We start from the raw sequence: 5355 nt of genomic DNA, 5'->3' as shown, positions 1-5355 counted from the left end.
GGAAGCCCTCAAGATATGCTGAAGTGACTCCCCCAGGCAGCCTCAGTTTGCATGGCCCTGTGGCCATCAGTCTGTGCATGAGCTTCTATGAACTCGGCCCAACACCATCTGATTTATAGAGAGCTAGCCTGTTAGCCTGCATTGCTTGCTCGACTGGGTACATGCAGATTATTCATTAGCCACTTTTCCCAATGCCTCAAGCTCTCCAAACAATATCTAATATCAAAGAAGGTGAAGGTACCCACCACTCCCGTCCACAGATGAGGCAGCAAACTTTTTTAGCAGTGGGCTAGTCCACTGTCCCTCAGACCTTGTGGGGGGGGGGGGACTATATTTTGGAGAGAGAGAAATATAACCCAGAGATGCATTTTAAATAAAAGGGCACATTCTAATAATGTAAAAACATACTGATTCCCGGACCGTCCGTGGGCCGGATTTAGAAGGTGATTGGGCTGGATCTGGCCCCCTGGGCCTTAGTTTGCCTACCCATGGATTAGGGCATTAAAGGCTGTTCTCAGCCATTAAAGAGTTGAACAAGAGATAGGGGGGGAGAAAACAGAGGCAGGAAGGGAAACCAGGTTAGATCACCAACTCCTCGAAATACAAATATCTTCCGGATAGATTGCTCATGCAAATATATAAAACAAAATTATCAACATCAACAAAATAATAATATTAATAAATAATAATAAATTAAGCACTGTTAAGTTCATATGCACACCCTCCATGCCCCCATGACTCATACTCTTTCCCTCCATTCAGTTCTTTAAAATATGCATAAGATACACATAATGCCCGTTGTTAAGCCAGCTCAGCAAGATGGCGACTGGGGTCCCTGGTGGAGATGGTGGGGCTCTCAGACCTTCTGCCAGTGGTAAAGGGGATCTTGACTCTGGGTAGCCTGCCCAGGGACTATTGGTGAGGAACCTGACCATGTTGCTCTCAATAATCTGGAGGTCTGTTTCCATTTGAGGAAGTCTGAGGTGAGCCTGTCCCTCCAGAACAGCAAGTCACAACACTGCCCAGTGTAGAAGCCAACCAGGAGGTCTTGCAGCTTCCCCCCTTCTGATACCCACAGACAGGGACAATTTATACCAGTGCTCAGTATAACATGTGAACAAGTCTAATGGGAGGGGGGAATGCAGGTCTACTGGAGGTCTCCTACCTAGAACTTCATAAACTTTTCGGTCACAATGTGTTTTCTGTCTTTCACTTGGGGGGCAATAATTCTTTTTTCTTAAGGTGGAGGTGAATTAGCCATCCCAGAATATCCCAGCATTTCGGGGAGGGGGGACATTCTATTTCTAGCATAGGGGAAGTTATAGAGGGATGGGGTGTGGACTGCAAATTTGTTTGGTGAGAGATGAGGTTCGAAGGCAGAGGCATATACGTAATTTGACAAATGGAAGTTGAAGGACAAGGAAGCTTTTTCAGCTACAGAAAATTCCTACATCATGGGCTTCTGGGTTCATTCAAAGGAAGGAGGCACAAGCCAGAAATTGTTGTCTTCTATCCCTCAGTGTGGTTTAGACAGGCAGAATGGTTTGATAGGTAGGTTTTGATAGGATTATTATTATTATTAAAATTTGTACACCGCCCTATACCCATAGATCTCAGGCTGGTTCACAACATAAATTACAATATAACCGACACGAAATGTATAATAAAAACAACCCAATAATTCCCCATCCCCCATAAGCCAAAGCCTTTGAAAACCACAAGAGGGTGGTTTGGGAGTGGGGTGGAGAAGAATATAAAACCAAATAACCCCTGAGGCAAAGAAGAAGACTGGCCACGCCAGTCAGAGCAGGTGGAGAGACCCTCCTCACTTGACACCACCACCCCTGTTCACGTTTGTGCATCGCAACCACCAGAGGGTGTGGACAAGGCATGGGGGTAGGGGTGGTCGGTGATTTCCTCAGCCTCTAGCCTCTCCTGGATACCTCGTTAAAGGGCTGAGGGGGTTTGAGGAGAGTTCTCCCCACACTCCATGCTCCACCTACCCGCCTCTCTCAGTTGGGATGGGGCGCTTCCACCATGTGCTTCTTCACTGTCCTCCTCCTCCTCTTTGGCCTGGATGTCCAGCACCCAGTCGATGGACTTCTGTGCCTGAGACAGAGCCTGCTTGGTGATGGTGTCAGCTTGGAACTAGTTCCATGTGAAAAGAGATTGGCTGTTAAACCACTCTTGGAGTTGTAGTTCCAAGAGGGAACTATCCTAACAGCCCTCAGCACCCTTAACAAACTATAGCTCCCAGAATTCTTTGGTGGAAGTCATGACTGTTTTAAGTGGTATCACTGTGATTTAAATGTATGGGTTCGATGTGGCCGCAGTCAGGAGCCCCAGCTGAGTCATTTCCACCAAACACACAGCCCCACCTCCTTCTAGGTTGAACACACATGCAGGAAGAAGGGGAGCGCACTAGCTGCTGTTTTTGCTCCAGTTTTTGGAAGACGTTCCTTCCTTTTCTGCCCAAGAACCGTAAGCCTGTATATCTTCTCAATTGGGATATAAAAAGCAACTAGACCAGAACAGATGAGCCATGCCAAAGACATAGGACATCTGTTTCCGTAACTGACATCAACACTTCGCAGACAATGTGAGAATCAGTCAAGACCAAATCTACTCACTTACCACTTCAATGAATAATTTAGCAACATTTGTTTTATTGCTTTTCCTTCTCAAAGAGCTTCTGCTGTCTTAGATGTTCCGCCTTGGACCTGCATCCTCTCCGGGGTTGATCAGGGCTGGATTCCTCGAGAGCAGATGCTTACTTTCGGAAGGAGATCAATTTTGGGGGATTTAATGCATCACATATACAAGCCTTTGAAAAACATAGTGGACCACTTTGGAAAGGAGCTAGAAGGCCCAACCAACAAGGAACAGGAAGAACTCTCCAGCAAAATGAGCTCGGGATACAATTGTTGCTACATAAATCGAATTCAATGTGTCATCAGGACGGTCCTGCAAAGCACCTGTTTCTGTTTCAGAGTTGTGGATCAATAAAGGAGAAGTGGGCTCACCATCTGGCAATATCAGGAGTGAGAGCCCACTGTTGTGCTCAGGGAATTGATACTTAGAGCCCCAGCTGAAGTTGCTACTGATATCTCGCCTGGAGCAAAATGGGAAGCAAAATGCCTTTATCGTCACATGAAACGTCAGAGGAATTGCAGAGCTGCCAAAGGGACAGATATCGCTTGCCACATTAGCCTGTTTTTTGGAGGCAGCTGCATGGTGAGTGCAATGTGCCTTTCTGGCACACAGAAAGTTAAGACTTCCTTTCATGACAATGGCAAGCAGCTTTGGGGGGCAGTCACTCGGTAGTAGATATATTGTTGCATCATCTGGAGAATTCCATAAATATTAATTGCAAGCTACAGATCAATAAAGTGATTTCCTGTGATGATATTTTACCCTTCTCTAAATAAGTTTTCTTATTTAGCAGCATCGAGAAGGAAAGCGCATGCTACTGGCATACTGATAGTGACGTCTGTTGAGAAATTTTGCTGGTCTTATCATGAGCCTTTGTGCTTCTCTGGAAATCACTAGATGTTTCTTCCCAAGCCAGAACACTCGCATTCTGTCTTGCAATTTCATTTTAAGCTAAATTCGGAGGCCGTTCTAGTCTTATCTCATTTGCCCACTGTGTGGGGAACATAAGGACATTAATTTTCTTTTATTTCCAGACATTTCTAAGCCATATTTCAAGCTCATAGCCTTCCCAAGGTGGCTTACATTAATAACATTAATAACAAATGTAGAATTTCATTAAAACACACACACATTAAGACATACAGTTCAAATATTTTTACCTACCCTTCACCATTGTGTCTCAGGGCAGGTTACAGCAATATAATCATACAAATAAAAACAAATAAAACAATTCAAAACCAAAGCAGCAGAGTATAGGTTCAACAAAAGGAAACTGGTGGGTCTCACAAAAATACCTTAACTTTCAAAGGTTGTTGTTCTTGTTAATCATCATCATCATCATCATCATCCACCACTTAATTGCCAAGGTAATTACAAGCGTAAAGCCAATAACAAAAGACACACATAATTAACATAGACAATAAAGTGACTTCATCCAAACGTAAAAATAAACACCCACAATTAAAATGGACAGCAATAAAAGTCCATTAAAACAGCACTACAATTAAAACAGTTAAAACAGGAGATGATAGGAATACTTGTCTAAACAGGTGTGTGTTCCAGAACTGGCAGAATGCCAGTATTGTTGTGGCCTCTCATATTTCAGTAGGGAGAGCTGTAACGCTGGGGCTGACAGTGGAAAATACCACCTCTGCATTACTGTAAGCTCATATTCATGAGGCCATGGCAAAACTAAATGGTTTCCATATATTACAGAAGCTCAGTGATACTAGACACACCTCTGTGGGGAGGGAGTTCAACACTGGGTGGTGATGATGTTTGCTATTGTCTATAGGAATAAACGAAGATCATGGCCACTAGTCCCATCACCTCCTGGCAAATAGAAGGGGAAGAAATGGAGGCAGCGAGAGATTTTACTTTCTTGGGCTCCATGATCACTGCAGATGGTGACAGCAGCCACAAAATTAAAAGACGCCTGCTCCTTGGGAGAAAAGCAATGACAAACCTAGACAGCATCTTAAAAAGCAGAGACATCACCTTGCCGACAAAGGTCCGTATAGTTAAAGCTATGATTTTCCCAGTAGTGATGTATGGAAGTGACAGCTGGACCATAAAGAAGGCTGATCGCTGAAGAATTGATGCTTTTGAATTATGGTGCTGGAGGAGACTCTTGAGGGTCCCATGGACTGCAAGAAGATCAAACCGATCCATTCTGAAGGAAATCAGCCCTGAGTGCTCACTGGAAGGACAGATCGTGAAGGCTCCAATACTTTGGCCACCTCATGAGAGGAGAAGACAAGGAGAAGGGGATGACAGAGGACGAGATGGTTGGATAGTGTTCTCAAAGCTACCAGCATGAGCTTGACTAAGCTGTGGGAGGCAGTGGAAGACAGAAGTGCCTGGGGTGCTCTGGTCCATGGGGTCATGAAGAGTCATACAGACTAAAAGACTAAACAACAACAACATAGGAATACAATCTCCTTGACCAGGGAGCGTCTTGGCTGTACTAATGACTAATGATACTCTCAGATACTCTCAGAGATTTCCAGGTCCGGAAAGCAGTTCTTCCAGTATGGGAGGAGAACTTCCTGTTTCAAGACTGTAGCTTGCTTTGTACATTTATTTATATATAAAAAGCTGTCTTAGTTACTGGAAAGTGAAGTTCCTTCTTGGCTCATTATCTTGATAGATCATATGAATACAAGGCCTACTGACACTGAGACAAGTCTTGATTAGAAATAA

This window comes from Podarcis muralis, chromosome 5 (assembly GCF_964188315.1).
Source record: "Podarcis muralis chromosome 5, rPodMur119.hap1.1, whole genome shotgun sequence".
Lineage (NCBI taxonomy): Eukaryota > Metazoa > Chordata > Lepidosauria > Squamata > Lacertidae > Podarcis > Podarcis muralis.
The sequence above is the reverse complement of the archived record's forward strand: the minus strand, read 5'-3'. Positions refer to the sequence as shown.